We start from the raw sequence: 24,706 nt of genomic DNA on the forward strand, positions 1-24,706 counted from the left end.
GCCTCAAGTAGACTTGTTGACCATGGTCCCCAAGCCGGCCTCACATGACCTGTTGCCTCAGATCCCCACCGGGGCCTCACGTGTACCTGGTAACTCTGGCCCTCATCTGGGCCTCATCTGGACCTAGTGACTCTGGTCCCCACCTGGGCTTCACCTGGATCTGGTGACTCTGGTCCCCACCTGTACCTCACCTGGATCTGGTGACTCTGGTCCCCACCTGGACCTCTCCTGCACCTGGTGACTCTCTTTCCAATATGGACCTCACCTGGATCTGGTGACTCTGGTCCTCAGTTTGGCCTCACCTGGACCTGGTGTCTCTCGTCCCCACTTTGACCTAACTCAGAACTGCTGAATCTTGCCCCACCTAGGCCGCACAAAGACCTGGTGACTCTTGTCCCCAGCTATGCCTCAATTCGACCTGATGAATCTGGTCCTCACTTGGGCCTCACATGGACCTGGGACTCAGCTGGATACAGTGGCTCTGGTTCCCACAAGGGGCTCACCTGATACTGGTGACTGTGGTCTTATTCTATGCCTCACCAGGACCTAGTGATTCTGTTCCCCATCTGGGCCTGCATGGCCCTAGTGACTCTGGTCCTCACCCAGTAATCATTGGGAACTGGATACTCTATTCCACACCTGGGCCTCACTTTGACTAGGGACCTCTGGTCCCATTCTGGGCCTCAAACTAAACTGGTTACTCTGGTTCCCGCTCTGGTCCTCACCCTTACCTGGTGACTCTGGTCACCCCTTGGGTTTCACTTGGGCCTGGTGAATCAGGTCCTTAGCTGGTCCATACCTGGAATTGGTGACTGGTCGTCACCTGGGTCTCACCTGGACTTGGTGAATCCTGTTGCCACCTGCAACTTACCTGGACCTTGTGACTGTGGTCACACCTGGACCTCACCTGGATCTGGTGGCTCTGGTTCCCATATGGGGCTCTCCTGGACCTGGTTCCTGTGGTCTCCATCTGGTCTCACCTGGAACACAATGACTCTGAACCATATTTGGGCCTCTCCTGGACCTGATGACTCTGGTCCTTACCTAGGCATCATTGGGACCTGGATACTCTCTTGTATACCTGGGCCTCACCTGGACCTGGTGACTGTGGTCCCACCTAGGCCTCACCTGGATGAGGTGACTGGTTCCCACAGGGACCTCACCAGGACCTGGTGACTCAGGTCTCATATGGACATTGGGACCTGGTTTCTCAGTTCCACATCGGGGCCTCACCTGGACCTAGTGATTCTCGTCCCTCTCTGGGCCTCACCCTGACGTGCTGACTCTAATCCCCCCCCGGATATCACCAGAACCGAGTGACTCTGGTCCCCCTCGGGACTCACCCGGAGCTAGGTTCACTGGTCCTCAACTCGGCCTCAACAGGACCTGGTGAATCTACTCCTCACTTAGGCCTCGTCTGGAACTTGTGACTCTTTTCCCACCTGGCAAAAATGGGACAGGGTTACTCTGTTCCGCACCTGGGCCTCACATGGACATGATAACTTTGCTCCGCACTTTGGCCTCAACTGGTCCCGATGACGCTGGCCCCATCCGAGGCCTCAATCTGGACCTGGAGACTGTCGTCCCCACCTGGGTCTCACGTGGACCTGGTGACTCTCGTTCCCACATGAACCACACCTGGACCTGGTGACTGTGGTGTACTTGTAGACTCACATTTACCTGGTGACTCCGGTCCCCACTAGTGCCTCACCTGGATCTGGTGACTTTGGCCTGCAGGTTGGCCTCACTTGGACCTGGTGAGTGGGGTTGCCCCCTGGGCCTCACCCAAACCTGGTGATCTGGTCCCCATCTGGATGTCACCTGCACCAGGTGATTCTGGTACCCCTCTAGGCCTCAACCAGATCTGGTGACTCTTGTCCTCAACTGGGCCACACCTGGACAATGTGAATATGCTCCATCTGGGCCTCATTTGGACCTGGTGACTCTGGTCACTCACTGGGCATCATCGGGAAATGGTTCCACTGCATGGCCTGCTGGTTGGCCTCACCTGGACCTGGTAACTCTGGTCCCTACCTGGGCATCATCGAGACATGGTTCCTCTGCATGGCCTGCAGGTTGGCCTCATCTTGACCTGATGAGTGGGGTTCCCACCTGGGTCTTACCCATGCCTGGTGACACAGGTCCCCACGTGGGCCTCACTAGGACCTGGTGAATGTGGTCCTTACCTAGTCCTCACCCGGAACTGGTAAATCTGGTCACCACCTGGGCATCACCTAGTCCTGGTGAGTTTGTTCCCCACCTGGACCTGATTGCTGTGGACACCTTCTTGGCCTCACCTGGAAGTGGTAACTCTGATCCTAACTGGGCCTCTCCCAGATATGGTGACTCTGGTCCTCACCTGTGGACCATTATGCCCTGGATACTCTGTTCCTCACCTGAGCCTCACCTGGACATGATGACTCTGGATCCCCTCTGGGCCTCGCACTGACATGGTTATGCTCGTCCCCATCAGGATGTCACCTAGACCAGGTGAATCTAGTACCCCTCTAGGCCTCACCCAAACCTGGTGCCACAGGTTCCCACGTGGGCCTCTTTGATCTGTTAATCTGGTCCTTACCTGGTCCTCTCCCAGAGCCGGGGACTCTGCTCACCACCTGGGCCTCACCTAGACCTGGTGAATCTGGTCCCCATCTGGGCCTCACCCATTCCTGGTGACTTTCTTCGCCACCTGGACCTGATTGTTGTGGTCTCCTTCTTGGCCTCACCTGGAACTGGTCACTCTGATCGTATCTGCACGTCACCCAGATCTGGTGAGTCTGGTCCTCACCTGGGCATCATTGGTACCTGGTGACTCTGTTCCTCACCTGAGTCTCACCTGGACATGATGACTCTGGAGCCTCTCTGGGCCTCACCCTGACCTGGTGACTCTGGGCCCCATCTGGATGTCACCTGCTCCAGGTGATTCTGGTACCCCTCCAGGACTCAACCATATCTGCTGACTGTGATCCTCAACTGGGCCTCACCTGCACCTAGTGAATATGCTCCATCTGGGCCTCATTTGGACCTGGTGACTCTGATCCCTACCTGGGCATCATCGGGACATGGTTCCATTGCATGGCCTGCAGGTTGGCCTCACCGGGACCTGGTAACTCTGGTTCCTACCTGGGCATCATCGGGACATGTTCCACTACATGGCCTGCAGGTGGGCCTCACCTGGACCTGAGAACTCTAGTCCCTAACTCGGCATCATCGGGACATGGTTCCTCTGCATGGCCTGCAGGTTGGCCTCACCTGGACCTGGGGAGTGGGGTTGCCACCTGGGCGTCATCCATGCTTGGTGACACAGGTACCGACGTGGGCCTCACTTGGACCTGGTGAATCTGGTCCTTACCTGGTCATCACCCGGAACTGGTAACTCTGGTCACCACCTGGGAATCACCTGTACCTGGTGAATCTGGTCCCCATCTGGGCCTCCCACAGTCCTCGTGACTTTGTTCCCCACCTGGACCTGATTGCTGTGGACTCCTTCTTGGCCTCACCTAGAACTGGTGACTCTGATCCTACCTGGCCCTCACCCAGATCTGGTGACTCTGGTCCTCACCTGTGGACCTTTATGACCTGGATCTCTGTTCCACACCTGAGCCTCACCTGGACATGATGACTATGGATCCCCTCTGGGCCTCACCCTGACATGGTGACTATGCTCCCCATCTGGATGTCACCTAGACCAGGTGAATCTGGTACCCCTGTCGGCCTCAACTAGACCTGGAGATTCTGGTCCTCAAGTGCGCCTCACGGAGACCTAGAGAACATGCTCCCCACCTGCTCCTCATCTGCACCTGGTGACTCTGGTTCTACCTGGGCATCATCGGGGCATGGTTACTCTATTCCCCACTGGGACTGACCTGATTCTGGTAACTCTGGTCCTGACTTTGGCCTCTTCTGTACCAGGTGACTCTGGCTCCAGCTGGGCCTCACCAGTAACTGGTGACTCTGATCCTAAGCATGGCCTCACCTGACCTGGTGACTGTCGTTCCCATCGGGACCTCTTCTGGACCTCATATCTCTGGGCCCACATGGGCCTCACCAGGACCTGGTTTCTCTGGTTCCCACCTGGGTAGCATCAGGATATGGTGACCCTGTTCACTAACAGTGACCCAGCCGGACCTATTAACTCTGGTCTTCACCTGGGCCACACCTGGACATGGTGACACTGGTTCCCACCTGGGACTCACCTGGACATGGTGAGTCGGATCCCCACCTGGTCCTCACCTGTAACTGGTGATTTTCATTCCCACATGGACATAATGTGGACCTTGTGGCTGCAGTGTTTCTAGCTTCTCATGTACCTCGTGACTCTGATCCCCACCAGGGACTCACCGAGTCCTGGTGAGTTTGGTTTCACCTGCACCTCACCTGGACCTGGTGATTCTGGTCTGCATCTGAGACTACCCTGGATCTGGTGACTGTGGTCCCCACCTGGGATTCACCTGGATTTCGGGACTCCGGTCCCCATCTGGGCCTCACCTGGCCCTGTTGACCATGGGCCTCAACTGGGCAAAATTGGGACCCGGTGACTGTGTTCCACAACTGGACCTCACCTGGACCAGGTCACTCTGGTCCCCCTCTGGGTCACACGTGCCCTAGTGACTGTGAACCCCACTTTGGAATGACTTGGCCCTGGTGACCCTGGTTGCCACCTGCGACTGACCTCGAACTATAGACTCTGGTTCTTTCAAGGGCCTCCACTGTACCTGGTGATTCTGGTCCCCACCTGGGCCAAACCAGGACGTGGTGACACTTGTCACCACCGGGGAATCACCTGGACCTATTTACTGTGTTCAACAACTGGGCCTCAAGTAGACCTGTTGACCATGGTCCCTATGCCGGACTCACATGGACCTGTTGCCTCTGATCCCCAACGGGGCCTCACGTGTACCTGGTAACTCTGGTCCTCACCTGGGCCTCATCTGGACCTAGTGACTCTGGTCCCCACATGGACTTCACCTGGATCTCGTGACTCTGGTCCCCACCTGGACTTCACCTGGATCTGATGACAGTGGTCCCCACCTGGACCTCACCTGGACCTGGTGATTCTGGTCCTCAGTTTGGCCTCACCTGGACCTGTTGACTCTTGTCACCACTTTGACCTAACTCAGAACTGCTGAATCTTGCCCCACCTAGGCCGCACCCAGACCTGTTGACTCTTGTCCCCAGCTATGCCTCAATTCTACCTGATGAATCTGGTCCTCACGTGGGTCTCACATGGACCTGGGACTCAGCTGGATAGAGTGGCTCTGGGTCCCACAAGGGGCTCACCTGATACTGCTGACTGTGGTCTTATTCTATGCCTCACCAGGACCTGGTGATTCTGTTCCCCATCTAGGCCTGCATGGCCCTAGTAACTCTGTTCCACACCCAGGCATCTTTGGGACCTGGATACTCTATTAAATACCTGGGCCTCACTCTGACCAGGGACCTCTGGTCCCATCTGGGCCTCAAACTAAACTGGTTACTCTGGTTCCCCCTCTGGGCCACACCCTTACATGGTGACTCTGGTCACCCCTTTGAATTCTCTTGGGCCTGGTGAATCTGGACCTTAGCTGGTCCACACCTGAATGTGGTGACTGGTCGCCACCTGGCCCTCCCCTGGACTTGGTGAATCCTGTTGCCAATTGCGCCTAAACTGGACCTTGTGACTGTGTTCCCACCTGGACCTCACATGGATCTGGTGGCTCTGTTTCCCATATTGGGCTCTCTTTGACCTGGTTCGTGTGGTCCGATCTGGCCTCACCTGGACAACAATGACTCTGATCCATATTTGGGCCTATCCTGGATCTGTCTCTGGTCCTTACCTGACCTCATTGGGACCTGGATACTCACTTATATACCTGGGCCTCACCTGGACATGGTGACTGTGGTCCCACCTGGGCCTCACTTGGACGAGGTGTCTGGTTCCCACAGGGACATCACCTGGACCTGGTGACTCAGGTCCTCATATGGGCATCATGGGACCTGGTTTCTCAGTTCCACATCGGGGCCTCACCTGGACCTAGTGATTCTCGTCCCCCTCTGAGCCTCAACCTGACGTGGTGACTCTGGTCCCCACCTGGATATCACCAGAACCGGGTGACTGTGGTCCCCCTCTGGGACTCACCCGGAAATGGGGACACTGGTCCTCAACTGGGCCTCAATAGGACCTGGTGAATCTACTCCTCACTTAGGCATCGTCTGGACCTTGTGACTCATTTCCCACCTGGCATCAATGGGACATTGTTACTCTGTTCCCCACCTGGGCCTCACCTGGATATGATAACTTTGCTCCACTCTTTGGCCTCAACTTGTCCTGATGACTCTGGTCCCCCACCTAGGCCTCAATCTGGACCTAGTGACTGTGGTCCCCACCTGGGTCTCACCTGGACCTGGTGACTCTCGTTCCCAGATGAACCACACCTGGACCTGATGACTGTGGTGTTCTTGTATACTCACATGTACCTGGTGACTCCAGTCCCCTCTAGGGCCTCACCTGGATCTGGTGACTCTGGCCCGCCGGTTGGCCTCACCTAGACCTGGTGAGTGGGGTTGCCCCCTAGGCCTCACACATAGCTGGTGACTCAGGTCCCCACGTGAGCCTCTTGGACCTGCTTAATCTGGTCCTTACCTGGTCCTTTCCCAGACCCGGGGACTCTATCCCCACCTGGGCCTCAACTGGACCTGGTGAATCTGGTCCCCATCATGGTCTCACCCAGGTCTGGTGACTTTGTTCCCCACCTGGACCTGATTGCTGTGAACTCTTTCTTGGCCTCACCTGCAACTGGTGACTCTGATCCTATCTGCGCCTCACCCAGATCTGGTGACTCTGGTTGACTTGGGCATCATTGGTACCTGGTGACTCTCTTCCACACCTGAGCCTCACCTGGACCCGATGACTCTGGAACCACTCTGGGCCTCCCCCTGATCTTGTGACTCTGGTCCCCATCTGGATATCACCTGGACCAGGTGATTCTGGTACCCTTCTAAGACTCAAGTAGATATGGTGAAACTGGTCCTCAACTGGGCCTCACCTGGACCTAGTGAATATGCTCCAACTGGGCCTTATTTGGACCTGGTGACTCTGGTCCCTACCTGGGCATCATCGCGACATGGTTCCACTGCATGGCCTGCAGGTTGGCCTCACTTGGACCTGGTAAGTCTGGTCCCTACATGGTCATCATCGGGACATGTGCCCTCTGCACGGCCTGCAGGTTGGCCTCACCTGGACCTTGACAGTGGCGTTGCCACCTGGGCCTCACCTATGCCTGGTGACACAGGTCCCCACGTGGGCCTCACTTGGACCTGGTGAATCTTGTCCTTACCTGGTCCTCACCCGGAACTAGTATCTGGTCACCTCCTGGATATAACCTGGACCTTGTGTATCTGGTCCCCATCTAGGCCTCACCCAGTCCTGGTGACTTTGTTCCCCACCTGGACCTGATTTCTGTGGGCTCCTTCTTGGCCTCACCTGGAACTGGTGACTCTGGTCCCCACCTGGACCTCTCCCGGACCTGGTGACTTTCTTTCAAACATGGACCTCACATAGATCTGGTGACTCTGGTACTCAGTTTGGCCTCACCTGGAACTGGCGTCTCTCGTCCCCACTTTGACCTAACTCACAACTGCTGAATCTAGCCCAACTTAGGCTGCACCCAGATCTGGTGACTTTTGTCCCCAGCTATGCCTCAATTCGACCTAATGAATCTGGTCCTCACGGGAGCCTCACCTGGACCTGGGACTCAGCTGGATAGAGTGGCTCTGTTTTCCGCAAGGGGCTCAGCTGACACTGCTGACTGTGGTCTTATTGTATGCCTCACCAGGACCTAGTGATTATGTTCGCCATCTGGGCCTGCATGGCCCTAGTGACTCTGGTCCTCACCCAGGCATCATTGGGACCTGGATACTCTATTCCACACCTGGGCCTCACTCTGACCAGGGACCTATGGACCCATTCTGGGCCTCTAACTAAACTGGTTACTCTGGTACCCCCTCAGGGCCTCACCCTAACCTGGTGACTCTGGTCACCACTTTTGCTTCACTTGGGCCTGGTGAATCTGGTCCTTAGCTGGTTCTCACCTGGATTTGGTGACTGGTCTCCACCTGGGCCTCATCTGGACTTGGTGAATACTGTTGCCATCTGCGCCTCACCTGGACCTTGTGACTGTGGTCCCACCTGGAATTCACCTGGATCTGGTGGCTCTGTTTCCCATATGGGGCTCTCCAGAACCTGGTTCCTGTGGTCTCCATGTGGCCTCACCTGGAACACAATGACTCTGATCCATATTTGGGCCTCTCCTGGACCTGTTGACTCTGGTCCTTACGGGGCATCATTGGGACCTCGATACTCTCTTATATACCTCGGCCTCACCTGGACCTGGTGACTTTGGTCCCACCCGGGCCTCACGTGGATGAGGTGACTGGTTCCCACAGGGACCTCACCTGGACCTGGTGACTCAGATCCTCATATGGGCATCATGGGACCTGGTTCTCAGTTCCTCATTGGGGCCTCACCTGGACCTAGTGATTCTCGTCCCCTCTGGGCCTCACTCTGACGTGGTGACTCTGGTCCCCACCTGGATATCACCAGAACCGGTGACTCTGGTCCCCCTCTGGGACTCACCCGGAGATGGGGACACTGGTCCTCAACTGGCCCTCAATAGGACCTGGTGAATCTACTCCTCACTTAGGCATCGTCTGGACCTTGTGACTTTTTCCCACCTGGCATTAATGGGACATTGTTACTCTGTTCCCCACCTGGGCCTCACCTGGACATAGTAACTTTGCTCCACTCTTTGGCCTCAACTGCTCCTGATGACTCTGGTCCCCCCACCTAGGCCTCAATCTGGACCTGGTGACTGTGGTCCCCACCTGGGTCTCACCTGGACCTGGTGACTCTCGTTCCCACATGAACCACACCTGGCCCTAGTGACTGTGGTGTTCTTGTAGACTCACATTTACCTGGTGACTCCAGTCCCCACTAGGACCTCACCTGGTTCTGGTGACTCTGGCCTGTAGGTTTTCCTCACCTGGACCTGGTGAGTGGGGTTGCCACCTGGGCCTCACCCATACCTGGTGACTCAGGTCCCCATTTGGGCCTCCTGGACCTGGTGAATCTGGTAATTCTAGTCACCACCTGGGAATGCCTTGGACCTAGAGAATCTGGTCGCCATCTGGGCCTCACCCAGTCCTGGTGACTTTGTTCCCCACCTGGACCTGATTGCTGTGGACTCCTTTTGGGCCTCACCTGGAACTGGTGACTCTGATCCTAACTGGGCCTCACCCAGATCTGGTGACTCTGGTCCTCACCTGTGGACCACTATGACCTGGATACTCTGTTCCACACCTGAGCCTCACCTGGACATGATGACTCTGGATCCTCTCTGGGCCTCACTCTGACATGGTGACTCTGGTCCCCATTTGGGTGTCACCTAGACCAGGTGAATCTGGGATCCCTGTCGGCCTCAACCAGACCTGGTGACTCTGGTCTTCAACTGGGCCTCACCTGGACCTAGTGAACATTCTCCCCACCTGCGACTTATCTGGACGTGGTGACTCGGGTTCTACCTGGGCATCATCGGGACATGGTTACTCTATTCCCCAATGGGACTGACCTGATCCTAGTAACTCTGGTCCTGACTTTGGCCTCTTCTGTACCAGGTCACTCTGGCTCCACCTGTGCCTCACCTGTAACTGGTAACTCTGATCCTAAGCATGGCCTCACCTGACCTTGTGACTGCAGTTCCCATCGGGATCTTACCTGGACCTCATGTCTCTGGTCCCACCTGGGCCTCACCAGGACCTGGTGTCTCCGGTACCCACCTGGGTAGCATCAGGATATGGTTACACTCTTCACTAATAGTGACCAGCTGGACCTATTAACTCTGGTCTTCACAAGGGCCACACCTGGACATGGTGACACTGGATCTCACCTGGGTCTCAAATTGACATGGTGAGTCGGATCCCCGCCTGGTCCTCATGTGTAACTGCTGATTCTCCGGCCCACATGGACATCATGTGGACCTGGTGGCTGCAGTGTTTCTAGCTTCTCATGTACCTTGTGACTCTGGTCCCCGCCAGGGCCTCACTGGGTCCTGGGGAACGTGGTTGCCACCTGCACCTCACTTGGACCTGGTGATTATGGTCTGCACCTGAGACTACCCTGGATCTGCTGACTCTGGTCCCCACCTGGGCTTCACCTGGATATTTGGACTCCGGTCCCCATCTGGGTTTACCTGGCCCTGTTGACCATGGTCCTCAACTGGGCAAAATTGGGACCCGGTGACTGTGTTCCAAAACTGGACCTCAACTGGACCAGGTGACTCCGGTCCCCCTCTGGGTCTCACCGTGCCTAGTGACTGTGAACCCCACTTTGGCCTGACTTTGACCCGCTGACCCTGGTTGCCACCTGCGTCTAAACTCAAACTGTTGACTCTGGTTTTTTCAAGGGCCCCCCCCCATACCTGGTGATCCTGGTCCGCACCTGGACCTCACCTGGACGTGGTGACTCTTGTCACCACCGGGGACTCACCTGGACCTGCTTACTGTGTTTCACACCTGGCCCTCAAGTAGACCTGTTGACCATGGTCCCCAAAACGGCCTCACATGGACCTGTTGCCTCTGATCCCCACCGGGGCCTCACGTGTACCTGGTAACTCTGGTTCTCACCTGGGCCTCATCTGGACCTAGTGACTCTGGTCCCCACCTGGGCTTCACCTGTATCTGGTGACTCTGGTCCCCACCTGGGCATCATCAGGACATGGTTCCACTGCAAGGGCGGCAGGTTGACCTCACCTGGACCAGGTAACTCTGGTCCCAACCTGGGCATCATCGGTAAACCGTTCCTATGCATTGCCTACAGGTTGGCCACACCTGGACCTGTTGAGTGGGGTTGACACCTGGGTCTCACCCATACCTGGTGACACAGGTCCCCACGTGGGCCTCACTTCGACCTGGTGAATCTGGTCCTTACCTGGTCCTCACCCGGAACTGGTAACTCTGATCACCACTTGGGCCTCACCTGGGCCTGGAGAATCTGGTCCCCATCTGGGCCTCACCCAGTCCTGTTGACTTTGTTACCCACCTGGCCCTGATTGCTGTGTACCCCTTCTTTTCCTCACCTGGAACTTGTGACTCTGATCCTAACTGGGCCTCACCCAGATCTGGTGACTCTGGTACTCACCTGTGGACCATTATGACCTGGATACTCTGTTCCACACCTGAGCCTCACCTGGACATGATGACTCTGGATCCCCTCTGGGCCTCAGCCTGACATGGGGACTCTGATCCCCATCTGGATGTCACCCAAACCCGGTGGATCTGGTACCCCTCAAGGCCTCAACTTGACCTGGTGACTCTGGTCCTCAACTGGGCCTCACCGGGACCTAGTGACTCTGTTCCCCACCTGAGCTACACCTGGATCTGGTGACTCGGGTCCTCACCTGGACTTCACCTGGATCTGGTGACTCTGTTCCCCACCTGGACCTATCCTGGACTTGGTGACTCTCTTTCCAACAAGAACCTCACCTGGATCTGGTGACTCTGGTCCTCAGTTTGGCCTCACCTGGACCTCGTGTCTCGTCCCTTCTTTGACCTAACTCTGAGCTGCTGAATCTTGCCCCACCTAGGCCGCACCCAGACCTGCTGACTCTTGTCCCCAGCGATGCCTCAATTCGACCTGATGAATCTGGTCCTCACGTGGGCCTCACATGAACCTGGGACTCAGCTGGATAGAGTGTCTCTGGTTCCCACAAGAGGCTCACCTGATACTGCTGACTGTGGTCTTATTCTTTACCTCACCAGGACCTAGTGATTCTCTTCCATATCTGGGCCTGCATGGCCCTCGTGACTCTGATCCTCACCCAGGCATCATTGGGACCTGGATACTCTATTCCACACCGGGGTCTCAGTTGGCCCAGTGACCTGTGGTCTCATTCTGGGCCTCAAATAAACTGCTTACTCTGGTTCCCCCTCTGGGCCTCACCCATACCTGGTGACTCTTGTAACCCCTTGGGCTTCACTTGGGCCTGGTGAATCTGGTCCTTAGCTGGTCCGCACCTGGATCTGGTGACTGGTCGCCACCTGGGACTCACCTGGACTTGGTGAATCCTGTTGCCACCTGCGCCTCACCTGGACCTTGTGACTGTGGTCCCACCTGGAGCTCACCTGGATCTGGTGGCTCTGGTTCCCATATGGGGCTCTCCTGGACCTGGTTCCTGTGGTCTCCATCTGGCCTCACCTGGAACACAATGACTCTGATCCATATTTGGGCCTCTCCTGGACCTGTTGACTCTGGTCCTTACCTGGGCATTATTGGGACCTGGATACAATCTTCTATACCTGAGCCTCATCTGGACATGGTGACTGTGGTCCCATCTGGACCTCACCTGGACGAGGTGACTGGTTCCCTCAGGGACCTCACCTGGACCTGGTGACTCAGGTCCTCATATGGGCATCATGGGACCTGGTTACTCATTTCCACATCGGGGTCTCACCTGGACCTCGTGAATCTCGTCCCCCTCTGGGCCTCACCCCGACGTGGTGACTCTGGTCCCCACCTGGATATCACCAGAACCGGGTGACTCTGGTCCCCCTCTGGGAGTCACCCAGCGCTGGGGACACTGGTCCTCAACTGGGCCTCAACAGGACCTGGTGAATCTACTCCTCACTTAGGCCTCGTCTGGACATTGTGACTCTTTTCCCACCTGACATCAATGGGACATGTTTACTCTGTTCCCCACCTGGGCCTATACTGGACATGATAACTTTGCTCCACACTTTGGCCTCAACTGGTCCTGATGACTCTGGTCCCACCACCTAGGCCTCAATCTGGACCTGGTGACTGTGGTCCCCACCTGGGTCTCACCTGGACCTGGTGACTCTCGTTTCCACATGAACCATACCTGGACCTGGTGACTGTGGTGTTCTTGTAGACTCACATTTACCTGGTGAATCCGGTCCCCACTAGGGCCTCACCTGGATCTGGTGACTCTGTCCTGCAGGTTGGCCTCACCTGGACCTGGTGAGTGGGGTTGCCACCTGGGCCTCATCCATACCTGGTGACTCAGGTCCCCACGTGGGCCTCTTGGATCTGGTGAATCTGGTCCTTACCTGGCCCTCTCCCAGCCCCCGTGACTCTGGTCACCACCTAGCCTCACCTGGACCTGGTGAATCTGGTCCCCATCTGGGCCTCAGCCAGTCCTCGTGACTTTGTTCCCCACCTGGACCTGATTGCTGTGGACTCCTTCTAGGCCTCACCTGGAACTGGTGACTCTGATCCTAAGTGGGCCTCACCCAGATATGGTGACTCAGGTCCTCACCGGTGGACCATTATGACATGGATAGCCTCTTCCACACTGAGCCTCACCTGGACATGATGAGTATGGATCCCTTCTACCTCACCCTGACATGGTAACTCTGGTCCCCGTCTGGATGTCACCTAGACCAGGTGAATCTCGTACCCCTCTATGCCTCAACTAGACCTGGTGACTCTGGTCCTCAACTGGGCCTCACCATGACCTAGTGAATATGCTCCCCACCTGTGCCTCATCTCGACCTGATGACTCTGGTTCTACCTGGGCATCATCGGGACATGGTTACTCTATTCCCCACTGGGACTGACCTGATCCTGGTAACTCTGGTGCTGACTTTGGCCTCTTCTGTACCAGGTGACTCTGGCTCCGGCTGGGCCTCATCTGTAACTGGTGACTCTGATCCTAAGCATGGCCTCACCTGACCTGGTGACTGTGGTTCCCATCGGGACCTCACCTGGACCTCATATCCCTGGTCCCATCTGGGCCTCACTAGGACCTGGTGTCTCTGGTACCCACTTGGGTAGCATCAGGATATGGTTACACTGTTCACTAACAGTGACCCAGCCGGACCTATTAACTCTGGTCTTTACCTGGGCCACACCTGGACATGGTGACACTGGTTCCCACCAGGGTCTCACCTGGACATGGTGAGTCGTATCCCCACCTGGTCCTCACCTGTAACTGGTGATTCTCGTTCCCACATGGAGATCATGTGGTCATGTTGGCCGCAGTGTTTCTAGCTTCTTTTTTTTAAATTTTTATTTATTTATGATAGTCACAGAGAGAGAGAGAGGCAGAGACACAGGCAAAGGGAGAAGCAGGCTCCATGCACCGGGAGCCCGACGTGGGATTCGATCCCTGGTCTCCAGGATCGCGCCCTGGGCCAAAGGGAGGCGCCAAACCGCTGCGCCACCCAGGGATCCAATGTGTTTCTAGCTTCTCATGTACCTCGTGACTCTGTTCCCCACCAGTGCCTCACCGGGACCTGGTGAGTTTGGTTGCCACCTGCACCACACCTGGACCTGGTGATTCTGGTCTGCACCTGAGACTTCCCTGGATCTGGTGACTGTGGTCCCCACCTGGGCTTCACCTGGATTTCGGGACTCCGGTCCCCATCTGGGCCTCACCTGTCCCTGTTGACCATGGTCCTCAACTGGGCAAATTTGGGACCTGGTGACTGTGTTCCACAACTGGACCTCACCTGGACCAGTTGACTCGGGTCCCCCTCTTGGTCACACCGCGCCCTAGTGACTGTGAACCCCAATTTCGCCAGACTTGGACTTGCTTACCCTGGTTGCCACCTGCGCCTGACCTCGAACTGTTGACTCTGGTTCTTTCAAGGGCCTCCCCTGTACCTGGTGATCCTGGTCCTCACCTGGGCTTCACCTGGACGTGGTGACTCTTGTCACCACGGGGGACTCACCTGCACCTGCTTACTGTGTTCCACACCTGGGTCTCAAGTGGACCTGTTGACCATGGTCCCCAAGCGGGACTCACATGGACCTGTTGCCTCTGATCTCCACCGGCTCCTCAAGTGTACCTGGTAACTTTGGTCCTCAACTGGGCCTCATCTGGACCTAGTGACTCTGGCCCCACCTGGGCTTCACCTCGATCAGGTGACTCTGGTCCCCACCTGGACTTCACCTGGATCTAGTGACTCTGGTCCCAACCTGGACCTCTCCTGGACCTGGTGACTCTTTCCAACATGGACCTCACCTGGATTTGGTGACTCTGGTCCTCAGTTTGGCCTCACCTGGACCTGGTGTCTCTCGTCCCCACTTGGACCTAACTCAGAACTGCTGATTCTTTCCCCACCTAGGCCGCACACAGACCTGGTGACTCTTGTCCCCAGCTATGCCTCAATTAGACCTGATGAATCCGGTCCTCACGTGGGCTTCACATGGACCTGGGACTCAGCTGGATAGAGTGGCTCTGGTTCGCACAAAGGGCTCACCTGATACTGGTGACTGTGGTCTTATTCTCTGCCTCACCAGGACCTAGTGATTCTGTTCCCCTTCTAGGCCTGCATGGCCCTAGTGTCTCTGGTCCTCACCCAGGCATCATTCGGAACTGGATACTCTATTCCACTCCTGGGCCTCTCTTTCACCAGGGTCCTTTGGTCCCATTCTGGGCCCCAAACTAAACTGGTTACTCTGGTTCCCCCTCTGGGCCTCACCCTTACCTGGTGACTCTGGTCACCCCTTGGGCTTCACTTGGGCCTGGTGATTCTGGTCCTTAGCTGGTCCGCACCTAGATCTGGTGACTGGGCGCCACCAGGGCCTCACCTGGACTTGGTGAATCCTGTTGCCACCTGCGCCTCACCTGGACCTTCTGACTGTGGTCCCACCTGGACCTCACCTGGATCTGGTGGCTCTGGTTCCCATATGGGGCTCTCCTGGACCTGGTTCCTGTGGTCTCCATCTGGCCTCACCTGGAACACAATGACTCTGATCCATATTTGGGCCTCTCCTGGACCTCTTGTCTCTGTTACGTAATTGGGCATCATTGGGACCTGGATACTCTCTTATATACCTGGGCCTCACCTGGACCTGTTGACTGTGGTCACACCTGGGCCTCACCTGGACCTGGTGTCTGTGGTCCCTCCTGGTCCTCCTCGAGACGAGATGACTGGTTCCCACTGGGACCTCACCTGGACCTGTTGACTGTGGTCCTCATATGTGCATAATGAGGCCTGGTTTCTCAGTTCGAAATCGGGGCCTCACATGGACCTAGTGATTCTCGTCCCCGTCTCGGCCTCACCCTGACGTGGAGACTCTGGTCCCCACCTGGATATCACCAGAACCGGGTGACTCTGGTCCCCCTCTAGGACTCACCCGGAGCTGGGGACACTGGTCTTCAACTGAGCCTCAACAGGGTCTGGTGAATCTACTCCTCACTTAGGCCTCGTCTGGACCTTGTGACTCTTTTCCCACCTGGCATCAATGGGATATGGTTACTCTGTTCCCCAAATGGGCCTCACTTGTACATGATATCTTTGCTCCACACTTTGGCCTCAACTGGTCCTGATGACTCTGGTCCCCCCACCTAGGCCTCAATCTGGACCTGGTGACTGTTGTCCTCACCTGGGTCTCACCTGGACCTGGTGACTCTCGTTCCCACATGAACCACACCTGGACCTGGTGACTGTGGTGTTCTTATAGACTCACATTTACCTGGTCACTCCGGACCCCACTATGGCCTCACCTGGATCTGATGACTCTGGCCTGCAGGTTGGCCTCACCTGGACCTGTTGAGTCGGGTTGCGACCTGGACCACACCCATACCTGGTGACTCAGGTTCCCACGTGGGCCTCTTGGATCTGGTGAATCTGGTCCTTACCTGGTCCTCTCCCAGACCTGGGGACTCTGGTCAACACCTGGACCTAACCTGGACCTGGTGAATCTGGTCTCCATCTGGGCCTCACCCATTCCTGGTGACTTTGTTCCCCACCTGGACCTGATTGCTGTGGACTCTTTCTTGTTCTCACCTGGAACTGGTGACTCTGATCCTATCTGCGCGTTCCCCAGATCTGGTGACTCTGGTCCTCACCTTGGCATCACTGGTACCTGGTTACTCTGTTCCACACTTGAGCCTCACCTGGACATGACTACTCTGGAACCTCCCTGGGCCTCAGCCTGACATGGTGACTATGGTCCCCATCTGAAAGTCACCTAGACCAGGTGAATCTTGTACACCTCTTGGCGTCAACTTGACCTGGTGACTCTGGTCCTCAACTGGGCCTCACCGGGACCTAGTGAACATGCTCCCCACCTGCGCCTCATCTGGACCTGGTGACTCAGGTTCTACCTGGGCTTCATCGGGTCATGGTTACTCTGTTCCCCACTGGGACTGACCTGATCCTGGTAACTCTGGTCCTGACTTTGGCCTCTTCTGTACCAGGTTACTCTGGCTCGACCTGGACCTCACTTGTAACTCGTGACTCTGATCCTAAGTATGGCCTCACCTGACCTGGTGACTGTGGTTCCCATCGGGACCTCACCTGGACCTCATGTCTCCGGTCCCTCCTGGGCCTCACCAGGACCTGGTGTCTCTTGTACCCACCTGGGTAGCATCAGGATATGGTTACACTCTTCACTATCAGTGACCCACCCGGACCTATTAACTCTGGTCTTCACAAGGGCCACACCTGGACATGTTGACACTGGTTCCCACCTGGGTTTCACCTGGACATGGTGAGTCGGATCCCCACGTGGTCCTCACGTGTAACTGGTGATTCTCGTTCCCACATGGACATCATGTGGACCTGATGGCTTCAGTGTTTCTAGCCTCTCATGTACCTAGTGACTCTGGTCCCCACCAGGGCCTCACCGGGACCTGGTGTGTGTGGGCGCCACCTGCACCTCATCTGGACCCGGTGATTCTGGTCTACACCTGAGACTACCCTGGATCTGGTGACTGTGGTCCCCACCTGGGCTTCACCTGGATTTCGGGTTTCCGGTCCCCATGTGTATCTGACCTGGCCCTGTTGACCATGGTCCTCAACTGGGCAAAATTGTGCCCCTTTGACTGTGTTCCACAACTGGACCTCACCTGGACCAGGTGACTATGGTCCCCCTCTGGGTCTCACCGTGCCCTAGTAACTGTGAACCCCACTTTGGCCTGACTTCGACCTGCTGAACCTGGGTGCTACCTGCCCCTGACCTCGAACTGTTGACTCTGGTTCTTTCAAGGGCCTCCCCTATACCTGGCTATCCTGGTGTCCACCTTGCCCTCACCTGCATGTGGTGACTCTTGTCTCCAACGGGGACTCACCTTGACCTGGTTACTGTGTTCCACACCTGAGCCTCAAGTAGACCTGTTGACCATGGTCCCCAAGCCGGCCTCACATGGACCTGTTGCCTCTGAACCCCACCGGGGCCTCACGTGTACCTGGTAACTCTGGTCCTCACCTGAGCATCATTGGTACCTGGTGACTCTGTTCCACACCCTAGGCTCCCCTGGTATGATGACTCTGGAATCTCTCTGGGCATCAACCTGACCTGGTTACTCTGGTCCCCATATGGATGTCACCTGGACCAGGGGATCATGGTACTTCTCTGGGCTTCAACCAGGTCTGGTGACTCTGGTCCTCAACTGGGCCTAACCTGGACCTAGCGATTATGCTCCATCTGGGCCTCATTTTGACCTGGTGACTCTGGTCCCTACCTGGGCATCATCGGAACATGGTTCCACTCCATGGCCTGTAGGTTGGCCTCACCTGGACCTGGTAACTCTCATCCCTACCTGGGCATCATTGGGACCTGGTTCCTCTGTATGGCCTGCAGTTTGGCCTCACCTGGACCTGGTGAGTGGGTTTGTCACCTGGGCCTCACCCATGCCTATTGACACAGGTCCCCACGTGGGCGTCACTTGGACCTGGTGAATCTGGTCCTTAACTGGTCCTCACCCGGAACTGGTAACTCTGGTCACCTCCTGGGAATCACCTGGGCCTGATGAATCTGGTCCCCATCTGGGCCTCATCCAGTCCTGGTGACTTTGTTCCCCACCTGGACCTGATTGCTGTGGACTCCTTCTTGGCCTCACCTGGAACTGGTGAATCTGATCCTAGCTGGGCCTCACCCAGTTCTGGTGACTCTGGTCCTCATCTATGGACCATTATGAGCTGGATAAACTCTTCCACCCCTGAGCCTCACCTGGGCATGATGACTCTGGAGCCCTCTGGGCCTCAGCCTGATATGGTGACTCTGGTCCCTATCCGTATGTCACCTAGACCAGGTGAATCTGGTACCCCTCTATGCCTCAACTTGACCTGGTAAATCTGGTCCTCAACTGGGCTTCACCGGGACCTAGTGCACATGCTCCCCACCTGCGCCTCATCTGGACCTGGTGACTCTGGTTCTACCTGGGCATCATCGGGACATGGTTACTCTATTCCCAACTGGGACTGACCTGATCCTGGTAACTCTGGTCCTGACTTTGGCCTCTTCTGTACCAGGGGACTCTGGCTCCACCTCGGCCTCACCTGTAACCTGTAACTCTGATCCTAAACATGGCCTCACCTGACCTGGTGACTGTGGTTCCCATCGGGACCTCACCTGGACCTCATGTCTCTGGTCCCACCTGGGCCTCACCAGGACCTGGCGTCACTGGGACCCTCCTGGGTAGCATCAGGATATGGTTACAGTGTTCACTAACAGTGCGCCAGCCGGTACTATTAACTCTGGTCTTCACCTGGGCCACACCTGCACATGGTGACACTTTTTACCACCTGGGTCTCACCTGGACATGGTGAGTCCTATCCCCACCTGGTCCTCACCTATAACTGGTGATTCTCGTTCCCACATGGAGATCATGTGGACCTGTTGTCCGCAGTGTTTCTAGCTTCTTTTTTTAATTTTTATTTATTTATGATAGTCACAGAGAGAGAGAGGCAGAGACACAGGCAGAGGGAGGAGCAGGCTCCATGCACAGGGAGTTCGACGTGGGATTCGATCCCGGGTCTCCAGGATCGCGCCCTGGGCCAAAGGCAGGCGCCAAACCGCTGTGCCACCCAGGGATACCATGTGTTTCTAGCTTCTCATGTACCTCGTGACTCTGGTCCCCACCAGGGCCTCACTGGGACCTGCTGAGTGTGGTTGCCACCGGCACCTCACCTGGACCTGGTGATTCTGGTCTGCCCCTGAGACTACCCTGGATCTGGTGACTGTGGTCCCCACCTCAGCTTCACCTGGATTTGGGGACTCCGGTCCCCATCTGGGCCTCACCTGGCCCTGTTGACCATGGTCCTGAACTGGGCAAAATTGGGACCCGGTGACTGTGTTCCACAACTGGACCTCTCCTGGACCAGGTGACTCTGGTCCCCCTCTGTGTTGCACCGTGCCCTAGTGACTGTGAACCCCACTTTGGCCTGACTTGGACCTGCTGACCCTGGATGCCACCTAAGTCTGACTTCGAACTGTTGACTCTGGTTTTTCAAGGACCTCCCCTGTACCTGGTGATCCTCCTCCGCATCTGGGCCTCACCTGGACGTGGTGACTCTTGTCACCACCTGGGACTCACCTGGACCTGGTTACTGTGTTCTACACCTGGGCCTCAAGTACATCTCTTGACCATAGTCCCCAAGCCGGCCTCACATGGACCTGTTTCCTCTGATCCCCACCGGGGCCTCACGTGTACCTGGTAACTCTGGTCCTCACCTGGACCTTATCTGGACCTAGTGACTCTGGTCCCCACCTGGACTTCACCTGGATCTGGTGAGTCTGGTCCCCACCTGGACCTCACCTGGATCTGGTGTCTCTGGTCCTCAGTTCGGCCTCACCTGGACCTGGTGTCTCTCGTCCCCACTTTGACCTAACTCAAAACTGCAGAATCTTGCCAAACCTAGGACGCACCCAGACCTGGGGACTCTTGTCCCCAGCTATGCCTCAATTCGACCTGATGAATCTGGTCCTCACGTGGGCCTCACATGGACTTGGGACTCAGCTGCATAGAGTGGCTCTGGTTCCCACAAGAGTCTCACCTGTTACTGGTGACTCGGGTCTTTTTCTATGCCTCACAAGGACCTAGTGATTCTGTTCCCCATCAGGGCCTGCATGGCCCTAGTGACTCTGGTCCTCACCCAGGCATCATTGGGACCTGGATACTCTATTCCACACCTGGGCCCCTCTTTGACCAGGGACCTCTGATCCCATTCTGGGCCTCAAATTAAACTGGTTACTCTGGTGCCCCTCTCGGATTCACCCTTACCTCGTGACTCTGGTCACCCCTTGGGCTTCACTTGGGCCTGGTGAATCTGGTCCTTAGCTGGTCTGCACCTGGATGTGGTGACTGGTCGACACCTGGGCCTCACCTGGACTTGGTGAATCCTGTTGCCACCTGCGCCTCACCTGGACCTTATGATTGTGGACCCACCTGGAACTCACCTGGATCTGATGGCTCTGCTTCACATATGGGGCTCTCCTGGACCTGTTTCCTGTGGTCTCCATTTGGCCTCACATGGAACACAATGACTCTGATCCATATTTGGGCCTCTCCTGGACCTGTTGACTCTGGTCCTTTCCTGGCCATCATTGGGACCTGGATACTCTCTTATATACCTGGGCCTCACCTGGACCTGGTGACTGTGGTCCCACCTGGGCCTCACCTGGACGAGGTGACTGGTTCCCACAGGGACATCACCTGGACCTGGTGACTCAGATCCTCATATGGGCATCATGAGACCTGGTTTTTCAGTTCCACATCGGGGCCTCACATGGACCTAGTGATTCTCGTCCCCCTCTCGGCCTCACACTGACGTGCTGACTCTGGTCCCCACCTGGATATCACCAGAACCGGGTGACTCTGTTCCCCTCTGGGACTCATCCGGACCTGGGGACACTGGTCCTCAACTGGGTCTCAACAGGACCTGGTGAATCTACTCCTCATTTAGGCCTCGTCTGGACCTTGTGACTCTTTTCCCACCTGGCATCAATGGGACATGGTTACTCTGTTCCGCACCTGGGCCTCACATGGAAATGATAACTCTGCTCCGCCCTGTGGCCTCAACTGGTCTTGATGACCCTGGTCCCCCCACCTAGGCCTCAATCTGGACCTGGTGACTGTGGTCCCCACCTGGGTCTCACCTGGACCTGGTGACTCTCGTTCCCACATGAACCACACCTGGACCTGGTGACTGCGGTTTTCTTGTAGACTCACATTTACCTGGTGACTCCGGTCCCCACTAGGGCATCACCTGGATCTGGAGACTCTGGCCTGCAGGTTGGCCTCACCTGGACCTGGTGAGTGGGGTTGCCTCCTGGGCCTCACCCAAACCTGGTGACTCAGGTCCCCACGTGGGCCTATTGGACCTTTTAATCTGGTCATTACCTGGTCCTCTCCCAGACCCGGGGACTCTGGTCCCCAACTGGGCCTCACCTGGACCTGGTGAATCTGGTCCCCATCTGGGCCTCACCCAGTCCTGGTGACTTGGTTCCCCACCTGGACCTGATTGGTGTGGACACTTTCTTGGTCTCACCTGGAACTGGTGACTCTGATCCTATCTGCGCGTCACCCAGTCCTGGTGACTCTGGTCCTCACCTGGGCATCATTGGTATCTGGTGACTCTGTTCCACACCTGAGCCTCACCTGGACATGATGACTCTGGAACCTCTTCTGGGACTCACCCTGACCTAGTGACTCTGGACCCCATCTGGATGTCACCTGGACCAGGAGATTCTGGTACCCCTCTAGGCCTCAACCAGATCTGGTGACTCTGGTCCTCAACTGGGCCTCACCTGGACCTAGTGAATATGCTCCATCTGGGCCTCATTTGGACCTTGTGACTCTGTTCCCTACCTGGGCATCATAGGGACATGGTTCCACTGCATGGTCTGCATGTTGGCCTCACCTGGACCTGGTGAGTGGTGTTGTCATCTGGGCCTCAAACATGGCTGGTGACACAGGTCCCCACGCGGGCATCACTTGGACCTGGTGAATCAGGTCCTTACCTGGTCCTCACCCGGAACTGGTAACTCTGGTCACCACCTGGGATTCACCTGGGCCTGGTGAATCTGGTCCCCATCTGGGCCTCACCCAATCCTGGTGACTTTGTTCCCCACCTGGGCCTGATTGCTGTGGACTCCTTCTTGGCCTCACCTGGAACTGGTGACTCTGATCCTAATGGGGTCTCACCCAGATCTGGTGACTCTCGTCCTCACCTGTGGAACATTATGACCTGGATACTCTGTTCCACACTTGAGCCTCACCTGGACATGATGAATCTGGATCCCCTCTGGGCCTCAGCCTGACATGTGGACTCGGTTCACCTTCTGGATCTCATGTAGACCAGGTGAATCTGGTATCCCTCTAGGCCTCAACTTGACCTGGTGACTCTGGTCCTCAACTGGGCCTCACCGGAATCTAGTGAACATGGTCCCACCTACGCCTCATCTGGACCTGGTGACTCTGGTTCTACCTGGGCATCATCGGTACATGGTTACTGTATTACCCTCTGGGATTGACCTGATCCTGGTAACTCTGGTCCTAACTTTGGCCTCTTATGTACCAGGTGACTCTGGCTCCACCTGGGCCTCACCTGTAACTGGTGACTCTGATCCTAATAATGGCCTCACCTGACCTGCTGACTGTGGTTCCCATCGGGAAATCACCTGGACTTCATGTCTCTGGTCCCACCTGGCCTCACCAGGACCTGGTATCTCCAGTACCCACCTGGGTAGCATCAAGATATGCTTACACTATTCACTAACAGTGACCCAGCCGGACCTATTAACTCCGGTCTTCACCTGAGCCACACCTGGACATGGTTACACTGGTTCCCATGTGGGTCTCACCTGGACATGTTGAGTCGGATCCCCACCTGGTCCTCACCTGTAACTGGTGATTCTCGTTCCCACATGGACATCTTGTGGACCTGGTGGCTGCAGTGTTTCTAGCTTCTCATGTACCTCGTGACTCTGGTCCCCATCAGGACCTGACCGGGACCTGGTGAGTGTGGTTGCCACCTGCACCTCACCTGGATCTGGTGATTCTGGTCTGCACCTGAGACTACCCTGGATCTGGTGACTGTGGTCCCCACCTGGGTTCACCTGGATTTGGGGACTCTGGTCCCCATCTGGGCCTCACCTGGCCGTGTTGACCATGGTCCTCACAGGGCAAAATTGGGACCCGGTGGCTGTGTTCCACAACTGGACCTCACCTGGACCAGGTGACTCTGGTACCCCTCTGGGTCTCACCGTGCCCTAGTGACTGTGAACCCCACTTTGGCCTGACTTGGACCTGCTGACCCTGGTTGCAACCTGCTCCTGACCTCGAACTTTTGACTCTGGTTCTTTCAAGGGCCTCCCCTGGACCTGGTGATCCTGGTCCCCACCTGGGCCTCACCTGGACGTGGTGACTCTTGTCAACACCGGGGACTCACCTGGCCCTTGTTACTGTGTTCTACACCTGGGCCTCAAGTAGACCTGTTGCCTCTGATCCTCACCGGGGCCTCAGTTGTCTGGTAACTCTGGTCCTCACCTGGCCTCATCTGGACCTAGTGACTCTGGTCACCACCTGGGCTTCACCTGGATCTGGTGACTCTGGTCCCCACCTGGACTTCACCTGGATCTGGTGACTCTGGTCCCCACCTGGACTTCTCCTGGAACTGGTGACTCTCTGTCCAACATGGACCTCACCTGGATCTGGTGTCTCTGGTCCTCACTTTGCCCTCACCTGGACCTGGTGTCTCTCATCCCCACATTGAACTAACTCAAAACTGCAGAATCTTGCCACACCTAGGCCGCCCCCAGACCTGGTGACTCTTGTCCCCAGCTATGCCTCAATTCGACCTGATGAATCTGGTCCTCACCTGGGCCTCACATGGACCTGGGACTCAGCTCCATAGAGTGGCTCTGGTTCCCACAAGGGGATCACCTGATACTGCTGACTGTGGTGTTATTCTATGC

Source organism: Canis aureus, chromosome 23 (assembly GCF_053574225.1).
Source record: "Canis aureus isolate CA01 chromosome 23, VMU_Caureus_v.1.0, whole genome shotgun sequence".
NCBI classification, from domain to species: domain Eukaryota; kingdom Metazoa; phylum Chordata; class Mammalia; order Carnivora; family Canidae; genus Canis; species Canis aureus.